General features: G+C 41.2%; 1 protein-coding gene across 4 annotated transcripts in view; it reads left to right on the top strand.

The window, feature by feature from the left end:
- FRMD3 (FERM domain containing 3) overlaps positions 1-23884 on the top strand; it is a 297724-nt gene that overhangs the window by 59019 nt on the left and 214821 nt on the right. Inside the window, exon 1 of one of the 4 annotated variants that reach the window (XM_064361622.1) lies at positions 15969-16092. The exons of the other annotated variants lie outside the window; for them this stretch is intronic. The gene's annotated coding sequence lies outside the window, so the exon portion shown is untranslated. Of the gene's footprint in view, positions 1-15968; positions 16093-23884 lie in introns of those variants that run through there. 4 annotated transcript variants of the gene reach the window in all.

The following is a 23884-nucleotide window of genomic DNA, read 5'->3' on the forward strand; positions in this document are numbered from 1 at the left end:
GTTTGTCGTAAATAGCTTTTATTATTTTGAGATATGTTCCATCAATACCTAGTTTATTCAGGGTTTTTAGCATGAAGGGCTGCTGAATTTTGTCAAAGGCCTTCTCTGCATCAATTGAGATAATCATGTGGTTGTTGTCTTTGGTTCTGTTTATGTGGTGAATTACGTTTATAGACTTGCGTATGTTGAACCAGCCTTGCATCCCCGGGATGAAGCCTACTTGATTATGGTGGATAAGATTTTTGATGTGTTGTTGCAATCGGTTTGCCAGTATTTTGTTGAAGATTTTTGCATCTATGTTCATCATGGATATTGGCCTGTAGTTTTCTTTTCTTGCTGAGTCTCTGCCGGGTTTTGGTATCAGGATGATGTTGGTCTCATAAAATGATTTGGGAAGGATTCCCTCTTTTTGGATTGTTTGGAATAGTTTCAGAAGGAATGGTACCAGCTCCTCTTTGTATGTCTGGTAGAATTCGGTTGGGAACCCATCTGGACCTTTGCCTTTTTTGGGTGGTAGGCTCTTAATTGCTGCCTCAACTTCTGCCCTTGTTATTAGTCTATTCAGGGTTTCGACTTCTTCCTGGTTTAGGCTTGGGAGGATGCAAGTGTCCAGGAATTTATCCATTTCTTCCAGGTTTACTAGTTTATGTGCATAGAGTTGTCTGTAATAATCTTTGATGATGGTTTGTATTTCTGTGGAATCTGTGGTGATATCCCCTTTATCGTTTTTTATTGCCTCTATTTGATTATTCTCTCTTTTCTTTTTTATTAATCTGGCTAGTGGTCTGTCTATTTTGTTGATCTTTTCGAAAAACCAGCCCTGGATTTATTGATTTTTTGAAGGGTTTTTTGTGTCTCTATCTCCTTCAGTTCTGCTCTGATTTTAGTTATTTCTTGTCTTCTGCTAGGTTTTGAGTTTTTTTTTTTTTTAATCTTTCTCCTCTAGGTCTTTCAATTTTGACGATAGGGTGTTGATTTTAGATCTTTCCTTGATTCTCATGTGGGCATTTATTACTATATATTTTCCTCTAGACACTGCTTTAAATGTGTCCCAGAAATTCTGGTACGTTGTGTCTCATTCTCGTTGGTTTCGAAGAACATCTTTATTTCTGCCTTCATTTCATTGTTTATCCAGTCAACATTCAAGAGCCAGTTGTTCAGTTTCCATGAAGCTGTGCGGTTCTGAGTTAGTTTCTGAATCAAGTTAGTTCTAACTTGATTGCACTGTGGTCTGAGAGACTTTGTTATGATTTCTGTTCTTTTGCATTTGCTGAGGAGTGATTTACTTCCAATTATGTGGTCAATTTTAGAGTAGGTGTGATGTGGTGCTGAGAAGAATGTATAGTCTTTGGATTTGGGGTGGAGAGTTCTGTAAATGTCTATAGATGACTTACTTTTTAAGAGTCCATCCTCAGCAGCTTCTGGCTTCAGGAACTTTTCTATTCCATAATGTCCTACGATGTTTGTTGTGTCTATCAATCAATGTCTTGTAATAATTTTAAAAATTCACATTTCCTGTCTTACTGACTAGCTTGTAATACCACGTTGTACACCTGTCTCCATTCTCTAAACCTAGTAGAATTTACTGTTTATGACACGTATATATATATTTGCTGTTAGTGATACAGAAATATAATGGCTAAAAACGCAGAGTCTGATTTTTCTTGGAATATCCTACCAGCCCTCTCAGGCATTCTAAATAAATGTTTAATGGATGCTCTTGACCACCTGACAGACACATTAGAGTACCAACCAATGTCTTCAAGAAAGAAAAACTCTGTCCATTATTATTTTGTGAATTGTACACAGTTGTAAAACGCTTTCCAGTGTTTTTGTTGAAATCATCTTGTAGGGAATTGAGCAAATAAATATTCTTCAAAGTTTTCAAACAGATGGGGTGCTACTTCCAAAAATGTACCCGGTAGGAGTTCCCTGTAAACGAACGCCTTCCTCGTGCACAAGCCTTGTCAGTGATGGCTGAGGACCAAGTAATCATGGAGACAGCAAAGAGCCATAAAAGAAGATTTCCTGGCAAAATAAATTGCTGTCTTTTGTTTTATATTTAATTTGATAGGCTTCCCTTCATTGTTCTTGTAAACTTACTTTGTTTTTGATATTTTTTAAAAGTAAAACAGAATTTTCTATGCATATTTTGTAGGTAGGATATTGGTTCTCAAGATGCTCAGTGAAAAAAGAGTTCTGTGGTCAAGTACCTTTGGGAAACACTACAGCTCCCTTCTTGGTGATCACAGTGCACATTAGCATATGAAGTGCTCAGAGAAGCCCTGCTGGAAAGAAGAAACTAAAATAATGTTATTCAGCCTTCAGAGTTTCCCTTCCTTATTAGTTTGGGGGCCCTTTCTTTTCCATGTTACATTTGACTGTCCCATAAAATTATTTTGAAATTGAATACCCTGGATATTTTGGGCAAATTAAAGTTTTATACATGGAATTTGGGTTTAAATAAACCATGGTACCATTTAGAAAATGTAGAATTGGACTCTTTCTAATGTGAGTAGTACCCTCTTCCATATTTTAAAAAATGTAATCTATATGATCTTATGTTCATTTTTCTTTCATGGTGCTATTGTAGTATATGGTTTGCCTGTATATGGATGATAACCTTCTAAAAATCTCTTTAATCATCATTCTAAAAAAGTTGGAAGCAGAATTTCTTTTACAGAGAGAACAGTACTTTTGAAACAATCTACCTGGAGAAGTCATGTTCCCTCTTTATTTATTTTTCCCTAAAATCCCTCTAGCTACAGAATTAAATTGATCATAATCCTTAGTTCATGACACACTTGCATCATTGGAATATGCAAGGCCTCCCTTTTACTTATTTGTTCATAATAATGTAATGAGCATCTAGAAACCTGCTGTCAAATACAAAAGCTGGGACCTTAACAGTAAAGTGACATCTAACTATATGTGCCCTCCACAATCCCATCTTTCTGCTTCCTTCTACCTGGGTACCATCATCCTGGATTTGGAGTTCATCATTCCTTTGCTTTTCTTTCTATTTAGTTTTCTTGCATCTATGTGTTTTCATGTAAATCATTAAAAATATTTAGTTGTTTTTCAGTTTATAAAATGGCTGTATCCCACTCTATGTAATCTTTTGGAACTTAACTTTTTTCACTTAGTATTACAGTTGTCCTTCACTGTCCGCAGGGGATTCGTTTCAGGACCTTTGAAGATACAAAATCCAAGAATGCTTAAGGTCCCTTACATAAAGTAGATTGTATCTGCATATAACCTATGAGTATTCTCCTGTATCCTTTAACTCATCTCTAGTTTACTTATAAAACATAATACAATTGAAATGCTATATAAATAGTTGTTATACTGTATTTTTTATTTATATATTTTTTATTGTTATATTGTTGCTTTCCAGAATATCTTTGAATGGAGGTTGGTTGAACTGATAGATATGAAACCCGGGGATATGAAGGGCTGCCTGTACAATATATTGTTACATTTCAGTCACATTGCTGCATATTGTTTTAGTTCATTTGTTTTGACCGCTGAATAATATTCTGTTGTGTTAATGGACCACAGTTTATTCATTTGCTGTCCTGTTTATGGGCATCATGATTGTTCCTAGGATTTTACTGTGTGAACGTGATGTTGTGAATATTTTTGTATATGTCTCCTGTTGTACTTCAACAATAATTTCTTGTGGCATATATCTAAGAATGGAATGGCATTGCTGGAGTGAAAATATTCTAGGAGATAATATCAAAACATTTCCTCAAAGGTTGCACTAATTTATATGCCTACCAGCAGCATGTAAAAGATCCTGTGGATCAACATCTCTCCAACACTTAGTATTGTCAGACTTCAATATTTTTGCCTATTGAATCATTTAAGGTGATACCTCATTGTGGATTTTACTTACATTTTCCTATTCACTACTGATTGTGATTAGTGCTCTCTCTCTCTCTCTTTCTTTCTTTCTTTCTTTCGACAGGGTCTTGCAATCTTGCAGGCTGGAGTACAGTGGCACAATCATAGTTCATTACAGCCTGGAACTCCCAGGCTAAAGGATTCTCCTGCCTCAGCCTCCCAAGTTAGCTAGGACTACAGGCATGCACTCCCATGCATGGCTAACTTTTTCTCTTCCTCCTTCCCTCCTTCCCTTCTTCCTTCCTTCTTCCTTCCCTCTCCCCTTCCCTCTACTCCACTCCCTTCCCCTCCAGTCCCCTCCACCCCACCTCCCTCCACTTCACTCCCCTTCCCTCCACTCCCCTTCCCTTCTTTCTTCAAAGTCTCTCTTCATTGCCCAGGCTGGTCTTCAACTCCTGATTTCAAGTGATCCCCCCACCTCATTCTCCTAAAGTGCTGAGATTACAGGTGTGAGCCACTGCAACCAGCTAGCTTTTCTTTTTATATTGGCCATATTTGTTTCCCCTCCTATTACGTGCCTGTTTGTGTCTAGTTTCCATTTTGCTAGTATTTTTTATTAATGTATAGTTTTTATATAATTTTAAAATAATCTGTTCATTCATTCTTTTATTCAATTATTCATTTAATACTTACTGATTAAACCATGTGCTAGGGACCCGTAGTGCATAGATACAGACTCTGTATTCCAGGGCCCATTTTCTAGTACAGACAAATAAATAATTACAACATAATATGCAGAAGCTCTGTCCAAGGGACCCTGGGAAACTGAGGGAGATGCCTAACTCTGTTTGAAGGCAATCCTGTTTAAAGCTGAATTATATTGCATGGTATATGTATACCGCATTTCAAAATTTGTCAGTGGATATTTGTGTTGTTTCCACTTACTGGCTTTTCTGAATTATGAGGCTGTGAACATTCCTGTACAAATATCTTTTCCAGTTCTTATTCCCAATTCTTTTGGGCATATACCCAGAAGTGGAATTGCTGGGTCCTATGGTAATTCTGTGTTTAATGTTTTGAGGAAGCACCATACTGTTTTCCACAGTGGCTGCACCATTTTACATTCCCATCAGCAATGCACAATTTCTCCACACCCTCCCCAACACTTGCAGTTTTCTGTCATCGTTGTTGTTGTCATAATAGCTACCCTAGTGGGGTGAAGTGGTACCTCATTGTGGTTTTGATTTGAATTTTTCCAGTTGATTAGTGATGTTGAGCATCATTTCATGTGTCTCAAGACTCTTGAAAATCTCCTGAAAAGTATGGGTTTCTGGATAGAAAAGTATAGATATGTTCACCATATTTTGCATAACAGCTAAGGGGAAGGCATGACAAGCCCCTGAAGCCCACAGGGGAACAACTGACCTGGGTTTCGAGCCCTTCTTCCAGAAGGAACACTGTGGTTGGGTCGGTCTCCCCAAGCCATTGCTATAAAGAGAATGAACTGCATGGTTTTAACTTTTGTTAAGATGTGCGAGAAATTGACCATTCTAAATTGAAATATAAGTCTTTTGACACAGGAGCTTTTGTTCTTCATGATGTAGTTTTTGGGGTGAGAGACAAGAGAAAGAAGGGAAGCCAGTCCTGGGAAAATGAACAGGGCTCTAGTTCAATAGAGGTTTGTCTAAACAGAGCAGGGCAAACGTTTGGTATTTTAGGATGAACTCTTGTAAGGAGGTGAGAGTCTGCTGCCTTTTCTCAAACTGAGAGCTCAAGCCATACTGGGAAAGGGCGAGTCATATATGAATTCTTCTAAGGAAAGGTCCAAACAAGGTCTAAGGCTTAGAATGTCTAAACTGAGTGAGGAAAGTGTGGGTAGCCTGATAGCAGAGATGGGAAGTCCAGGCAAAGAAAACTGGAGATTCAGGGCCAAGCAGCTAATAAGTAAGTCATGGATGAGATCCGGAAGCACTGGAGCAAGGGAGAATACTCCTCCTCTCTAGGATCAATCAATTAATCCTAGTGTGTGAGACAAAAAACCTTTTCTTCAGTAGTAACAGAAACTTGATTTCGGAAGGCCTTGGTGATTGCAGGAGCTGATCATCTGGGGAGGTGGTGCTCAACCTTGGGTGCTCATTATAATCACCTGAGGCGCTTTGCAAATCCCTGTGGCTCAGACAGGCTCCAGGCTCATTAAATCAGAATCTCTGTGGAGGGAGGTGGGAACCAGGCATTAGTATTTTCTTTCTTTCTTTTTTTTTTTTTGAGACGGAGTTTCGCCCGTTACCCAGGCTGGAGTGCAATGGCGTGATCTCGGCTCACCGCAACCTCCGCCTCCTGGGTTCAGGCAATTCTCCTGCCTCAGCCTCCCGAGTAGCTGGGATTACAGGCACGCACCACCATGCCCAGCTAATTTTTGTATTTTTAGTAGAGACGGTGTTTCACCTTGTTGACCAGGATGGTCTCGATCTCTTGACCTCGTGATCCACCCGCCTCGTCCTCCCAAAGTGCTGGGATTATAGGTGTGAGCCACTGCGAGTATTTTCTAAAGCTCTCCAGGTGACTCTAAAATGCAGCCAAAGTGAGAACCTCTGATTTAGGGACAGGCAGTCAGATAGTTATTACACAATCCTAATTGGTTCTCAAATAATTTTGAACCTGGTCGAAACCAGGCTACTGAGTCGAATCATTTCTTCCATCTCCCTCCACTCATTCATGGAAAGGCTTTCTTGGCCTACTTGTCAAAAGTGCTTACACTGAGCCAGTGCTTTTCAAACTTTTATGTGCAGACAAAGCACCTGTGAGTTATAATGTAGTAGGTCCAGCCTGAGAATTGACATTTCTCACAAGCACTCAGGTGATGCTGCTGCTGCTGCCGGACCATACTATAAGTAGCAGCGTACTAGACTCATAACCATTGAGTTGATTTTACTTATTGTTTTATTCATCAGATTATTGAAAGGTGCTTACTACCTGCAAGATACTGCGCTGCTTAGGTACTGGGTACATGGTTGTGGACACAAAAGAGACATCCCCTGCCCTCAAGGATCATAAAATCTAGGAGAAAAGGCAGTGAACCCATTATTTCACTGAAAAATTACCTAAATACAATTAAAGTAAGGGCCACAAAGGAAAAATGTAGGCTGCCGTGAAATCCTGTGATAGGGAGCCTTGATCTAGTTAGTAGGACATGGTTACGACTCATGGGATAAAGAAAGCCCCAAGAGACCCATGTTATGTTCGGATGCTCACTCTGGCTGTGGGAACCTGTTGACTTCTTCCAGTTGCACTGGCTATATTTAGTATACTGACCCTTCTTTCCTGCTGTACATTTTCCCATGGTGGCCTCAGCCATTCCTTGGCTTTCTTTATTTACCCGATCTCAACTTCTGCCTCTCCTCTGAGCTCTAGGTTCAGGTTTCTAATTATTGAGGCGTGTCTCCAACTAGTAGACATGCCAGCATCTAAAACCCAACATATTCTGGGAACTCTTCACCTTCTTCACTAAACCAGCACTTCTTCAATATTTCTGACAGTGTCATCACCGTTCTTTAAGCCAATGAGGCAAAATTCAACATTTTCTTTCTTTTTTTTTTTTTTTTTTTGAGTAGGAGTCTCACTCTGTTGCCCAGGCTGGAGTGCAATGGTGTGATCTCTGCTCACTGCAACCTCCTGGGTTCAAGTGATTCTTCTGCCTCAACCTCCTGATTAGCTGGGATTACAGGTGTGTGCCACCATGCTCAGCTAATTTTTGTATTTTTAGTAGAGACAGGGTTTTGCCATGTTGGCCAGTCTGGTCTTGAACTCCTGACCTCAGGTGACGCGCTCCCCCTTGGCCTCCCAAAGTGCTGGGATTACAGACGTGAGCCAGCCAACATATTCTTTTAACTACTTTACTATTGTTGGCCCAAGGATACAGCACTTATTTTTCATGTGGCATTTGAAATAGGGGTATATTGCATTGGCTTGATTCACAGGTGACCTAAGTTGAGTAAACAACCCATTGTAGACACTCAGCGTATGTTGTTTACATAAGTGAGGCCTGGGGGGAGGAGGAAAAGGACCTGTCACTCATTTTGTCTGTATGTTCTTACTAGATATTTTATGTACCTTAGCTCATTTATTCCTCCCAATAGCTTTCTAGAACTTCATTAAGTAAGGCTTGTAGAGTGTCCAGAGAGTGTGTGATAGCAGCATATAAACTTAGTTTTTTTTTTCCAGTTTCAGAGAACATCATGTTCTTTTGCTAGGCTTCATACCTTGTACATGGTAAAGTGATTTCTAAACTCTTGTTATTATAAATATGTTTGAAAAATAAAAGCTCTCTCAAATATTAGCTATGAATGTTTTTTCCTCAATTTTGGAAAATGTATTAATAAATTCTATCTGATGAAACGAAGCTTAGTTACTTTAAAACAACTGTGTCTAGCCTGCATCATGTACTCAATACATATGAGTTCCCTTTCATAGATTCAAATATTCTGTTTTGATTTTCTTTGTATTTTCCTGTCTTTTTCCTTTTTATGTTCTACCCTGGGCATTTTCTGTTGAACTATCATCTTCTAGATCACCGATGCTCTCATCAGCTGGGTCTTTTTGCTGTAACCCATCTATAGCATTCTTAATTTCTTCTGTTACATTGTATTTTCCAGTTCTAGAATTTCCATCTGATTCATATATATGAATATATATATTTTGGCTCTTTGGTGAAATTATCTTGTCACCTATTTCTTAAACATGTTAACCAATTATTTTAAAGTCTATGCCTGATTATGCAATATCTAGTTTACTTGTGAGTCTGTTTCTATTGTCTGCTTTTTTCCTATTGGTTCTCTGTCTTGGTATGCCTGGTAATTTTTAATTGAATGTTGGGCACTGTAAATAAAAAATGATGGAGGCTCTTGATGGTATATTCTTCCACTGAGGAGTGTTCTTCTTGAGCTTCTGGTAGGCAGTTAACATTTTTATAATCTCAGTTCAATCTTCCTTACCTTGGTGTAGCCCTTTAGAGGTCCCAAATGAAAGCCCAGATTAGATACCCAGGTCCCTCCATTTTGGTAGGCTCTGAACTCCAATTACTCTATCTTCATCAGTGGGGACAGCTGTGCTTAGTTTATCATCCCTCTAGCAGCTGTTTTCTGTTTTGCTTCCCTTCTTTCTGCCTGTGAAATTTACACACCAGTAAATGCCTCAGTGGTGGTGGTGGGGAGAGCGTGTGGAGTGGCTTCGGTGTGTCCTTACTCTGGGAGTTTGGACTTTCAGGTTCTGGTTGTCTTGGTAACTCCTAGATGCCTTCAAAGAGATGTTTATTTTTAAATTTTATCCGGTTTTTAAAATATGCTTGTCTATTATTGCTGGAATGAGAACATGTATTCTTTGCTTTTTAGGCTTTAAAATTCAAGTAATGAGACTTGCTTCTGATTCATCAGAGTGCCCCCAAAACAGGTGTTGGTTAGGTGTGCAGGTGAGAGATTATTGTTTGACTTGCAGTCTAGTCTGCCACCTGCTTATCCCACAAGAACCTTTGATTTTTCATAACTTTTGCTTTGCATTCTGAGGAGGAAACTTGAAAATTAGTGAATTGAATATTATTTATGGTCTCAGATGTAGAATGGTTGCTTTATTTAGCAGGGAACAGATTTAAATAAATGATAGAGACAATAACTCAGGAGGCTCAGATCCCTATTTTGATCTTCCAGATAGTAAGGAAGAACAGTAATTCTTCCACAAGAAAAGTGAAGGCCATGATGATTTCTCGTGGCTTTATCGTGCTGATATTTTTGCTGTACTCTGTACTTTTGAGGGTTGCAAATTTGAAATATGCAGTAGTGATTTTTTTGAAGTGTTTTTCTCTTTATTTTTGATATATATGCATAGATAACGTGTCTGTATATAAACACACACATTGTACACAGCCCCTTGTTTTTTATCCCCTTTTCTCAGAAGAGTATTGAATGCAAAAACCTAAGTTCTCCTCAGTCATAACCTCAGGGAAAGGAAAGAAAATTTAAAGTCAGAAGTTGTTAACCTCAGCAGTTCATGGCTATAAGATCTCATCATCTTACTGTCTTATCTGGTATAGTTACATCTGCCCCAATTTATTTATTTTTCTGCTTCCTTCTCTGCCAGCAATGAACCTGGAACTGGAAGGAGGCCAAGCTGCATTCCTTGTGGTAATTATGAGGGAGGGCCCCCAGCTCTTTGGACGTTGGCATGAGTGCTTTCCTTCAGGGGGGTGAATTTCCCTACTCAAGTTCACTAACTAGCCCATCCATTTGCCCTCTTCCTCCTCTCCATGTTATTCTTGTTGGCAAAAGTGTTTGATGTGCTTCCTGTAGAATAAAGTGTAAGATGCATTTTCTGTTTCTAAGATAGAAAGAAAGTGTATGATGTGCTCGCTGTTTCCAAAAAACTTGCAGTTTACTTGTGGGGAAAGTCAAATAAACATGAACATTGAAATATCAGTAGAAACAATAAATAGCAACAGAAGTTAATAAAAGACAAAGGGCTAAATGGAATGCACAGAACCTGCTATAGAAGGTAGACGAAGGGAGGACTGAACTGGAGTCATGTGGAATGATTCTGTGGACCTGAGTATTGGGAGTTCTTATGGATTTAGAGTTGGCAAGAGCAGGTGGACATCCTTGGCAAGGAGACTGGAGTGCACAGGGGTGGGGGATTGGGAAGGTGCAAGGTGGCCAGGGGCTTGAGAATGTCAGTGTTAAGAGTCTAGGGGCTGGACTCCTGTGGTGGAGAGAGAGCCTCAAATGCCAATTGCCAGGTTGTGTTTGGCTATTCCGTAAACAAAGGGGGAACATCTAAGTCTTTGAATGAGGAATATAATAATGATTAATTTAGGAGGTTAAATTGGCAGGATGCAGAAAGAGTTGGAAGGGGAAATATTGTAAGCATGGAGCCTGGTAGGTTTTGCGACAATCCTGGTAAGTGTGGCAAGGGTTGGTGACTGTAGAAGGGAAATGAAGAGGCAGATGAGCGAATAGTTTTGAAAGAGCACTCATGACTTGACTGGCTATGAGGAAGGCCTATTGGCATTTTACGTAAATGCAAATTATGTGCACTTGAGGTAGGACTGCATAAAACTATCAACAAAGATATTTTATATGAAAAATTTAGAAATAACCCCCAATCCTTTCTTCTCATCTGTGTTAGAGTCATCTGTCATGGCACAGGCTTTCACACTTTGAAAAATTGATCCATTCACACAAAAAGTGATTTTTTCAGTAAGAAAATCTGACTTTTCTGTTGACAATCTGCTTTCTAAATTTAGAGATACGTTCTCATGAAGTAAAAGGCACTGAATGGATATTGTGCCGGCCCCCAGTGAGGAGGAGCTGGGCTGCACTGCTGTGGCGTTCCTTTGGGCGGTGTTCTACTTTCCCGGTAGCATTATCATCGTTTCTGGATCCAGAATGTCTCCTCTGTCACCTAGGTAAATGCCATCAGGAAATGTCAGATCCCATAGGGTGACAGGGTGAGCCACTTACTCCCATGTATTACTGACCTTTATTCCTGATGAGTGTTTCCTGAGAATTATGCTTGAGAAGTGCTGCAGGTTTTATTTCCCTCACCCTAAGTCTTCTCTGAAGCTCATAGCACACATTAGCTTATTTATGATTCTGCAAGTTGGGCAAGTGAACAAACTAGTTAAGTGTTGTTGACTCCAGCTTTTCCTATACATACTTGACCATGGAACGCTATTTTTGCACTACACTTACTAACATCTGGATGGTGAGTTTTGGGGAAAGTAGGGCTGGGAACTGGAGTTTTTCCCATTTTCCATCTCTGATAGCATCTCTGGTAGTACCCCAGACCCTTAAATGAATGAGCAAATGAATGTTCACGAGGCCCTTGCTCTGTGCTGTCACTATACAAGGTGATTCACATGTATTCTCACATTCAAACCTCAACAAGCCACTTAGGTGGATTTAAGGAAACAAGGCTTAGATGAGTTAGGACACTTGTCCAAAGTTACACTGTTAGGAAATGTCAGGTGGGGTCCAGATCAACTCCAAGTCCAGTGTGGAACGCCATTGCTACCTCCCTGGTGAGAATTTTGGGTTCAGTCAATAGAACAGCAGCTGTTTCATCACAGAGATTTCATGGTTTACTGCTTAAACAAATACAAGTATTTCTGTTAGTAAAATAAACCTCCCAGATTTAGATGGTTCAGAGACCATCTAGCCCATTGTGGTCACAAAAGAAGCTTTGAACAAGGTAAATTCGCAGTGATTGGTTTTCAGCCCTTTTCCAGGGAAAGGATGAGTCCCTGTACTTCCTGATGCTCTCTCTTCCTTTGTGTTGAGCACTGTGGGCTTTCCTGGACCTGCTCAGCCAGGCTTGCCTCCCTGCACTCAGTTTCCCAAGCTGGTGTCCCACCCACCCTCACTGACCTGCAACTGTGTCCTCATGCCCTTCTCAGTGAATGATAGTTCAAAATGGCAAAAGAGGAACTCAGTCATCTGCCGAGCATCTTTGTGTAAGGCTGGATATTGACATGAGAAAATGAAGCAGAGCTGTGCAGATAATTGCCTGTTTTTCCAGTTGCCTAATGGGTTGTTAGACTCCCTGATAGACCTAGGAATTTATGAGTTGCCTAGAATGTTTCAGTTTCTTTTTCCTGCTTCATCTTTTCAGTACTTGTGCCAGTTTGGCCAGCAGAGCAGAAGGCCAGAGCTGTTCTCTGTGCTGTCAAATCTGTTCTGAGCGTATCATCTTGAGGGAGTGCGTGTTATCCATCTTTTATCCTCAATTTCCTCTCACCTGTCTAGAAGCAGAGGGATGCCACCTTCTCCCCTATAAAATTGGAGCTTTATGAGATAGAGTTAGCTGTGAGCAGTTTTCCTCTAGCACTGAGGCAGGACTATTAAATTGCGTTCTACTGTTTGCTTCTATGTTCTGTTAGTAACCATTAATTAGTTTTAAAGATATAGAAACTAAACAGATGGAGGAAAATGCTCCAACTTGTGTAAGATCACATTTTTCAGTCACTTTTATTGCATGTGAAGGCAAAAGAGAATCATCCAAAATGAAATTCACAGGTTATCTCCAAGTCGTCTTCGAATAATCCAGCCTGCAAATATTCATTTATTATTCATCTGCAATGTGCAAGGCACCACGAAAGATCTTTGACATCAAAAATCATTGTACCACATCCTACCAGATTAGCTTGTGTATTCTATTCATGAATCCAGACCTTCTGATTGGGACCCTTCTGGGACATCAAAAGTCAGCCTCAGGGTTAGGCACACATTGGTGTGCAGAGGATTTGAGGAGCTATCACAAGGCAAGGGGATTTTTGAGTCTGACAATTCAAATCTAGTCTCTGGCAGCAGCATATTCCCTTAAACAAATGAACAAATAAATGTTTACTAGTCCCCTGCCCTGTGTGCCACTATGCAAGATGATTTACATGTATTCTCTCTTAAATCTCAAAACAATCTTCTGAGAGAGATCTGAGGCAACTGAGGCTCAGATGAGTTAGGGAACTTGTCTAAGCTTATATAGGAAATGGCAGGGTAAGGACTGGAGCCCAGATCAACACTAAGTTCAGTGTGTGAGCCCATCACTCCATCTCTAACGGGAAGTTTGGGTTCAGTTCAGTAAGTGCAGTGAGGTGAGATCAAGAACCTTCTCTGGGCTTTTCTAGATGTGCTCCAGTGGAGAGGGAGCTATAGATGGAGCTTTCGAGCAGCTGGAGTCTGGGGCTGTTCTGCTTAGGTGTTCCCTGAGTGATAGAACCTTTCCTTATTAAAAAAAAATCTTTTAAATTTGCTGCATCGGTTTCTCCTGGAAAACTGGAAATGGTTATGAGTGCATAGCTCCTCTCAGCCAGATGTAATGGTTTCAACACCCTGGATCAGCTGTACTTTAAAAAGTACAAATGGCTGGGTCCTATTCGCAGAGTTCCCTAGCCTGGGAATCTCTACTTTTATAAAACTCCAGGGGATTCAAACGTGCATCAGAGTTTGAGAACTAGTGGACCAGCAGCTACTGCTGCGGGCGTTCTCCCCACCCCCCATCTTAGTTTTCTAAGACCTCCCATTGGTGAGGAGCCACTGGCTGCATGAGTTTTAATTATTTATGACCATGGAGCCTTTACCTGACAATAGCCGGTTTCTAATTCCCATCTCAGCTTTGAATTCAGGCGTTTCCCTCCCCTCCAGTTTAATGTTTTTTTTCTCTCTCTCAAATAAAAAAGGATGTTGTTGCTCTTATTTAATTCCATGTTTTCCATGAGGTGATTCATGTATTCTTATCAATGACTTTTAAAAGGTGCAATTATTTGGTTTTAAGTTTCTCCTCCACGAGTGAGTGATAGCCTCATGAATAAGAGATGACTCCTTTTTCTAACCAGGCACTTCCCTGCTGCCCTTGTACTCTGTCATTTGACTTTGACATTTTGACAATTCAAATTCTCCATGGCCCTTGACCTGTAGATATACCATCTAACGACTGTCTACGAAGCATCTGGCTTTCTTAGAAGTGACTCTGTCAGGTTTGAGTGAATCCCTACTGGATTGATTCTGGCACAGTTGAGCTCTGTTAGCATGACCTGAAGAGTAGTGAACCCTCAGCAGTGAACTGCTACTTCCCATCATGGTGATGAGATTTAATTTTTGTTTGCCTCTGTCGTTGCTCTAGGTGGCTTTATTTGCTTGGTGATGGATTGTCTCCAGCCAGTGTAAGTCTTCATCCCTGCTCTCATCCATGTCTTGCTATATTTCAGTTTAACCTCCTTTGAATGCTTTGCTGTGTAGTCAGGCAGTTGTAGAACATATTGGGGTAGCATATCTGGATTAGCTTTCGTGCGTGGTAGCTGCCTCCCAGCTCTGAGCATTCCAGTATTGATCCCTTTTATCTGACTGGAATGTTTGGATACACTCATTTGGTCATCATGCTGTCAGGGTTTCAAGGTGGAGCTGGGAGTCAAAGCCACAGCCATGATATGGCTAGTTGGCTGCTGTCATGGACTTGGCCCCAAAGAGGAGTCTCCCTGCTCCTCTCCACTCTCCTCCTAGATTCCATGTTGCCAGGGCTGTCTAGTCCTCGCCTTCTCCCATAGCTGGGCAAAGGCTTATGGTGATAAAATGCTGTATTTTTCCTTTCTGTTAATTGCCATAAAGTTTCCATGGACACGTTTACTAATCCTGCTATTAGGAAGGATGGGAGCAACTTACCAAGCCTCAAATTTTCTGAGGAATCTGGGACAGTAGCAATTTGCATAGCTGGTGACAGAGCTGAGAACTAAATCCAGCAGGACTTGACTTGTCTGGGCCATAAGCCTAATTAATTCCTCATGGTTAATAAAGAGAAAAAATGAACCTTTTAGGAATCTGAAGTTTTGTCTGACTTGATTGACCTCACTGTACTGTTCTTTGTGGTCACATGCTTCTAGAGTCATTTGGTTCTGAAATCTGCCCACCTGAAATTCCTGGCTTCATTATTTCTCTCCATATAGCAGGGACTCAGTTAACATAATTAGAAAATGCAGCTTCCAGTGGTTGTTATGGTTTTGATGGGTGATATTCCTAGAAAAGACATATAAATAGAATGACTTAAGTCAAGTCTATTCTTTTATACACATCAAATTTGTAAGAAAGGACTGGTTTCTGACCTTGGATCTATCTTTCAATTTTTTATAGAAATGATTTCGAATGAATAGAAAACCTGTAATGTAATTTCTTATAGAATTGATTCAATCAACTTATAGATCCATATTTAATCAATTGGGCTTAGCTCTATGCAATGCCATTGTAGCCTGTTGTCTAACAAGATATGTTACTGACAATGGACTCATTTTTTGGGTGATGTCTTTATTCCCACTGATTTTTTTTTTTTAGAATTATCCTAAGAGTTGCTGGGAATGAGGCCTAAGTATGATCCATCCTTGTCTAATGTTGTCTGATAGAGAAACAGAAAAGTTTGCGTCTTAATATGCAGCCGGTTCTTGAACAATTAAAAGTATCTCGTGTTTGTGACTCCTTTAAAAAACCATCAAACTATTTACTGTGACAGAAATTAGGAAATAGGAATTTGGTGGCAGCAAGATCTCTATGGGTAAACAATGCAGTATTCAAACTGCAGCAAGCTTGGATTGGAGCCCTAGAGCTCCGAGAGGCAGAAGACGAGATGGCGGAATTCTAAGGTACTAGTGGATCACGGCACTGCAAATCCCTTCTGTCTTGGCAGGGACAAGGAGGTCTGCTTGTGCAGCTTTCAAAGGTATGTGTCAGTCAGCTCAAATGTAATCAACTCAGGTACACTTTTATTTAACATAATGCATGTCATGGGCTACTATGCAATGTTTTGCATTCTTTTCACTAAAATAAATTAGAAGGAGATGTGAAACTCAGGAGGGTCTCTTTTGTAGAGCTTCTGACGGGTATCTTAGAGGAGCCTTTTAGTTCCACTTAATGGCCTTTTAAGAAACCAAACCACTTTCCCCTTAGAGGAACATTTCTCTAAATTCCTTTGGTAATAATGGTTCTGAAGGTGATTCCTTTCCTGACCAATGCACAGACAACAGGCTCTCTGCCCCTGGGCTTCCTGCTGAGGTCAAGATCAAGATGTAATTATTTAAAATTGGCCAGGCAACATATTTTGGTTTGGGGCACACCTGGAATTTTCTCCATAATTTGTATGAGAAATTTTTTTTTACCATGAATGCTTTATTTTCTGTTATCTGCATGGCAAATAGTTTGGTGCATTCCCAAAGGATTAACAAATTTGAAATTCTTTTGATTAAGAGTCTGTTCAATATTAAGATGCAAGGCTAACAGTTCCTCTGTCAGACCTAGGTCTGGGTATCTGTTACTTATTTGCAGTGAGGGAAAAGATAGGTAGAGCCTTGCCTGTCAATGTGCAATGTGATATTTCTAGCTCCTCTTGTTTATTTAGGCAGAACAAGCATCTTTTAGGGTGGTCCAGATTCTACTATTTTAAATATTCTCCCAGACATTCACCATCTCTGTCTTACTGAGCAACTGGACATTTTGTAGTTAACCTCCCACACATGACCTATACACAGGTGCACCTGCAAAGGTAGAGAGATGTTGGGATTTCCGTATTCTAAACTGCTCACAGGGAATCACATTTGAAGTTCAACATGGCAGAGGTCTGTTTTGAAATGATACACCTTCAGGCACTGTTTTGAGCTCTCATTATTTGGCTGCACCAGCTGGCACACATTTCCTTCACAGTCTTTTCTAGGGTACCTAGGAAGGTGGCTCTGAGAGAGTGACTTGGTGGAATGAAGCATCTGTTAGGCAAACACTCAGCACACGGCGTTTAAACTTGCTATTTTTCCTGATGAACATATTGAGATTCCTTTCTTAGAAATGTGTAGCATAAAAGGTGCAACTGAAACTCAGGACTTTGGGCTCAGGAAGATTGTGAAACTCAGCTTCCTAGCCTTTCTGTTTGCAAGAGGAATTTGAAACCAGTTTTCCCACCCTGGTAGGCAGTCTTTGTTGCCAGAAGAACATCATGTCTTTTTGAGGGATTTTCCCTAAACCAAAGTGCAAATTCTTGAAGAAGTAAAATGCAGGAAAACCAAACCCACCTTTACTGATCACGGTAATTTCCTAGACAGGTGTTCTGCTTCCCTTGGGGATCCCTCGGTAATTATAGAGAAGGCCACTAAGGGCCAGATTGAATTCCAGAGTCCCGATAGCAATGCTTGTCTTCTCTTATTTTGTTCCTTTTTGTTTTCCTCTTGGACTGGATGCTCATGGTGCTCATGTTATGGGGTACTGATGAACCCAGGGACTGCAGGAAGCAAGACTGTCGGTGGATGTGAAAGGAGATGAGGAAATTCCAAGTGGTAACTATTTCTTGTTGAAAGTCCCAGAATGGTCTAAGTAGATGGGTCCTTACAGGCACTTCCTGATTTATCTAAAGAGCCTAATTGTGAGTTTTGTTGTTGATCAGTTTAAAGCTCATGATTAAGACTTTTTCAAATTAAAAAGTTTTTTAAATGAGTTGAAAACAGCTCCAATAGACTAGATGAAAAATAAACAATAGTTTCTAGTACTTTCTTCCCTATCATCTACTGACTTTAAAGCTGAGAGATATAATTTCAGTCCAGCAAAGGTAGCTGGCTGGCAGGGTGTAGCTTGCATACAGCTCCCATTTTTAGGTTCTTATATGAGTTTTATATCACCTTAATTTCTGTGAGTTATGTGCAGATTTGCCCTCTCCAAGAAATTCAGGCATGTAGAGAATGTAAATTGTACAGAAATCTGGAAAAACAAAAAACAAAGGAAAATCAAGCAAAAAGGCCTGATGTTTTCTGTACTTTGGAGAAGGATTTGCGTGGAATCTGTATTGGAGAAGGAGAACCAAGGAAGGAAGGAAGGGGGACTGAAGTTTTGTTATTTATTTATTTATTAAAAAGAGACAGGGTCTCACTGTGTTGCCCCAGGCTCGTCTCAAACTCTTAGGCTCAAGTGATCCTCTTGCCTCGGCCTCCCAAAGTGCTGGGATTATAGGCATGAGCCACTGCACCCAGCTGGGACTGGAATTCTGGAAAGAGCATTGGGACAGGAGTCGGGACATGGCTGTCGTGGACTTGTTATGCATTCCTGGGCTTATGACAGTTTCCTCATCTATGAAATGTGGTTCATCTCTGTCTTGCCCTGTGAACCTCACATGTTGTTAATGAGACTGAATGGATGATGTGTGTAAAATACAGAATGAAGGGCCAGTTCAGCTTAAAAGATTCCCTAGGGGCTGCTAGTTCCATCTTGAAAGAACCTCATTAAGCATTTTTTTTTTTTTGAGATGGAGTCTTTCTCTGTCACCAAGGCTGGAGTGCAGTGGTGCAATCATCTTGGCTCATTGCAACCTCCATCTACTAGGTTCAAGAAGTTCTGCCTCAGCCTCCCGAGTAGCTGGGATTACAGGTGCATACCATCACACCTGTCTAATTTTTTAATAAAAATGGGGTTTTTCCGTGTTGGCCAGGGTGGTCTCGCACTCCTGACCTCAGGTGATCTGCCCACCTTGGCCTCCCAAAATGCTGGGATTACGGGTGTGAGTCACTGTGCCTGGCCGGGAACCTCATTAATCTTTGACCAGTTTAAATGTCCGAGTGAGAGAGACCCTCTCACAGTGAATGAAAACCCACAACCCAGGAACATGATCTCCACCAGAAAGAGTTGTAGGTCATTAAATTGCCACTCTGACACAGATCATGGGTTTCAATCAGATTGTGGTGTGTTTGGGGAGCTTGCTTCAACTTTCTCAGTCTTCCCTCCCCAGGAAATGCTAAGCACTGCAATTCTGGACCTTTTGGGTGAGTGAGAGGATTTGCTCTTAGAGCAAAGAGAGGTGATGATGACCCTTACCATCCTTCGCCATCTAATAGGATAGAGCATGAGCCAGAACCTAGCTGGCCCCCTTGGGAGAAATTGCTGGTTCCTGAACCAGCAGCTGTGACCAGGGATTTGGGCTTATATCTGGAGGCGACTGCTGGTACCCATAGAGAATTTGGAAGGCAATGGGTGGATGAGTCCTGTTTGATCAGGACACTACAGCCTCTGATCAGAACACACTGTTCTTTGCCAGCCTAGATAAAGAAGCTGTTGAATAATTCATGAGGCTTACTGTCAGCATTAACAATGGGAATGCTCCAAAGTGAAGTTCAAAGAGTGGTGGCTTCTCCTGGCAAGGTGATGGCAGGAAGTTTGATGGCCTTTGTTGCCAGTGAATAATGATCATTCATGCAGAGTGTGTGTACAGTTAGAGTTGGGTACTTGGATAGATATGCCAAGTATCAGGGAAAAGCTCAGGAATCCTGTAACTAAGAGGGATGGCAGCATGTTCTCTCCTTGCCCTGCCTGGCAGAGGGTAAAAATTCAGATGACACACTGGCCATCAATGGACAAGGTTCCAATTTCTTTATGGGGTGGGCGGCAGGTAAGCATTCTACCAGAGGTGAGCTGCTTTGTGAATAATGTTGCACTTATTCTGAATGGGAAGTGGAGAGAGCACTTTCTTTCTAGGCTGGAATAGATCTCCTTGAAAAGAGAAAAATGGTTGTTATTATTATTATTGATATGGTTTGCCTGTGTCCCCACCCAAATCTCATCTTGAATTGTAGTTCCCATAATCCCCATGTGTCATGAAAGGGACCTGGTGAGAGGTAATTGAATCATGGGACAGTTACCCCCATGCTGCTGTTCTCGTGATAGTCAGTGAGTTCTCATGAGATCTGATGACTTTATGAGGGGCTTTCCCCCCTTTTACTAGTTCTTCTCCTTTCTGCTGCAATGTAAAGAAGGAAGTGTTTGCTTCCCCTTCTGCCATGATTGTAAGTTTCCTGAGGTCTCCCCAGTCCTGTGGAACCATGAATCAATTAAACCTCTTTCCTTTATAAATTACCCAGTCTCGCATATGTCTTTATTAGTAGCATGAGAATAGCCTAATACAATCATTATTATAAATATTATTTTGAGAGACAGGGAGAAACTACTTTATTGTTTCACCAAGAAGGAATCCTGAATATTTCAGTGTGTGACATTAACAACTTCTTGAGCAAGATAGAAAAGTCCTCAAAGCAAAATCCTTGCTGACTGACTCTGAGTTCCCTCATTCTGATCTTCTCAATTATTTTCCTTCCCTTTGCTATCAGAGAATCCCTAGAACATCATGGTGCCATTTTTACATCCTTCTCACAAGATCTAGCAAGATTAGGGTATTTCTGTGGCTCACCAACCACCAAGCAGACATGACCTTGTGTTTGGATTATATAATACTGAGAGTCTATTATTATTTTTGGGATAATATTTTTTTAATAAGTTAATTTTATGGCCATAAATGCTGAAGTAGTGTTTTTCCCTATTGAGAGAAAACAAAAATTATCATCCCTGTTTCTGCAACGTAGGTGTGCCAGGATAGTTCATTGAGATATTAATGATGTAGTCTTCTTTTATTCCGTATTGTCCTCTCTGATCTGATTAGGGAGGCAGACAAAATTGCTGGAAGACGGCAGTTCTTCCTTTCTTCTGTAAAAGGTGAAGCTCTGCAGAGCGATGTCTCCAAGTGTTCCTGATGGATGGAAATAAGAGCCTTTGAGATGCAGAGGGGAGTAATGGGAGGGAGATTCTAGGAACCTGGAAAGCAGTTACCATGGAAACAATGTGCTAGAGATGTGGTGGTACCATGGAGGAGATGGCACCATGTTCATTCTACTGAGGATGCATTTAGGAATATGGACTCCCAGCCTTGCCACAGAACATGTGACCCTAGAGGCATCAGAACCACTGGACCTAATGCCAGCTGGGAAAATGGACATCTTAGCTGTAATCACTGAGAACCAGAGAATAAGCCCCCAGGGGCTTCCTTGATGCATAGATGCTTCAGAGACCCCAGGACCTTGGCATAACCTTGGCCAGGGTACATGGCATGTATATGCATCAGTAATACCCAAGATCAAATTTCCTTCTAGCCCAGTGGTATGGGGGACCAGAGCCAGATTTATATGGAAAAAATGAGAACTGTTATATTTCTTACATATCTGAGTTTATCTGGTAAGTAGTCATGGATAGTCTTATGGTTCACCTAATCTAACTTATTTCACAAATGAAGACAGAGAAACCCAGAACTGTGTAACCTTTTGAGGTTTCTCAACTTCTCCAACTCTCTTATTCAGGATCTGTAAAATGAAGCGAATTAGCTAATAGCATTCCTAAGAGAATCATTTGAGAAATTGCTGCTGGGCATGGTGGCTTACTCCTGTAATCCCAGCACTTTGGGAGGCTGAGGTGGTTGAATCACTTGAGGTCAGAAGTTTGAGACCAGCCTGTCCAATATGGTGAAACCCTTCTCTACTAAAAATACAAGAATTTGTCATGCTTGGTGGCAGGTATCTATAATCCCAGTTACTCAGGAGGCTGAGGCAGGAGGAGAATTGCTTGAACCCTGGAGGCAGAAGTTGCAATGAGCTGAGATTGCACCACTGCACTCCAGCCTGGTTGACAAAGACTCCATCTCAAAAAAAAATTGCTGAAGGAATTAAGATTTTGCCATTTTTTAATGCCTCAAAATTCCCTGAATACCACAAGAGCTTTTGATATGATACTTCCTTTTGGAGCTCCCACCCTACAAACCTGGTTCATCCTTTAGGACTTGGCCAAATGTCATCTTCCCTGGGAAGCCTTTCCTGATACCCTGTGTTCCCCCAAGACTGGCATCCTGGGTTTATCCCATATGTTAGTTTCCCATTGATGCTGTAGCGAATTGCCATAAACTTAGTGGCTTGAAACTTAGTGGGTCTCAGTGGGCTAAAAATCACACTGTCAGTAGGGCTGTGTTCCTTCTGGAAGCTCTAGGGGAAAACCTCTTTTCCTATCTTTTCCAGCTTCTAGAGGTGACCTGCATTCCTTGGCTTGTGGCCCCTTCCTCCATCTTCAAAGCCAGCGTCTTCAAATGTCTCTCTGACTCTGAACTCCTCTGCTTCCTTCTTCCACCTAATGACCCTGTGATTACATTGGGCCCATGTGTATGATCCATGGTAATCGGATTAGTAACCTTAATCCCAGCTGCAACCTTCACGTCTCCCTTGAGCATTCATCAGTTCCAGGGATAAGGATGTAGCCATCTTTGGGGCCACTGCTCTTCCCCCGACCCTATTGGTGCACTTGTCATGCTGTGTGATAAATGCCTCTCACTCTGGCTGAGAGCTCTGAGAGCTTAGGGGCTATGTTTGTTTCCTGCTCCCTCCCCAGAAATTTGTACCGATGTGTCAAACTAGAAGCTCTAAGATGATGGCATGATCCATGTCGTATGATGAATAGATTTAAATTAGTTACTAACATTTAAAAATTGGGATACTTTGCTTATATATTTTTAAGTGGAAGAATAAACAAAAAAACTAATAAATAGTTACCCATGAAGGGCAAGGGGAAAACAGGTGGAAAGGATGCAAATTAGTCTTTTCCGAATGTACCTTTTTGGTATATTTGACTTTGAAAACATGTACATGTTTTGCATCATTATAAAACAAAGTTAAAGTGAGACAAAATAAAAATGGATCCCTTTTTCAATGTAAATAAAAAATTCCTACTTTTAAATGAAAATTATGGAACTTGGTGCCACTGGGCACATGACACAGGGACCTTGGTCCAGCTGGCACATTAACCCCCGACCCGTTAACTGCCTGAGACCTGTGAGCATTTGCACTAGGATCCTGGCTTGTAATAGGAACCCAGTAAATGTATGTGTTGAATAACTTGACAGTGAACTTAAAGTCTAGGTGATGGGTGGGTTAAATTGGGAGGGAGTTGAGAACAGAAGATGAGCCTGGGGAGGGGATTAGTATGAGATTGGCAGAGGACATCTGGCTGGGTGGCATCAGAGTGCAATGTCAGGAGATCCGCTATTTTAGCTGGGATCTTCAAAGCAGAGCCCGAGGAAAAGCTTTCTGTGCAGGTGATTTATTTGGGAGGTGATTCTAGGAAGTCAGAGTGAGGGAATGGGGAGACTGAGGCAGTGAAAGAGTAGAGCTGAGGCAGGGAAGGAGTAAGGATGCTGTTACGGACTGAATGTGTCCCCACCAAGCTCATACGTTGAAGTCCTGACCCCTCAATGTGGAGCCTCTAAGAAAGTAATTAAGGTTAAATGAGGTTCTGAGGGTGGGGCCCTGCCCAGTGGAATTAATGTCTGTATGAGAAGAGACACCAGAGAGCTTGTCCTCTTTCTCTTTCCCCATGCGCATGCACTGAGGCAAGGCCATGTGAGGCCAGAGTGAAAAAGCAGCTGTCTGCAAGACAACTGAGAGCCCTCACCAGGCCCCTGTCCTGCCACCTCCTTGACCTTGGACTCCTAGTCGCCAGAGCTGTGAGAAAATAAATTTCTGCTTTTTGAGCCACCCAGTCTGTCGTATTTTGTTATGGCAGCCTGAGCTGACTAAGACAGATGCATGGTTGAGGTCACTGCTGTGGGCCATGGCAGTTCAACCCAGCTGACTTCTGAGGAGGCTTCAGAATTGTCAGCAGTAAGGCCAGGAGGCCAG

Source organism: Aotus nancymaae, unplaced genomic scaffold (genome assembly GCF_030222135.1).
Source record: "Aotus nancymaae isolate 86718 unplaced genomic scaffold, 86718_ANA_hifiasm-v0.15.2.pri h1tg000041l, whole genome shotgun sequence".
Lineage (NCBI taxonomy): Eukaryota > Metazoa > Chordata > Mammalia > Primates > Aotidae > Aotus > Aotus nancymaae.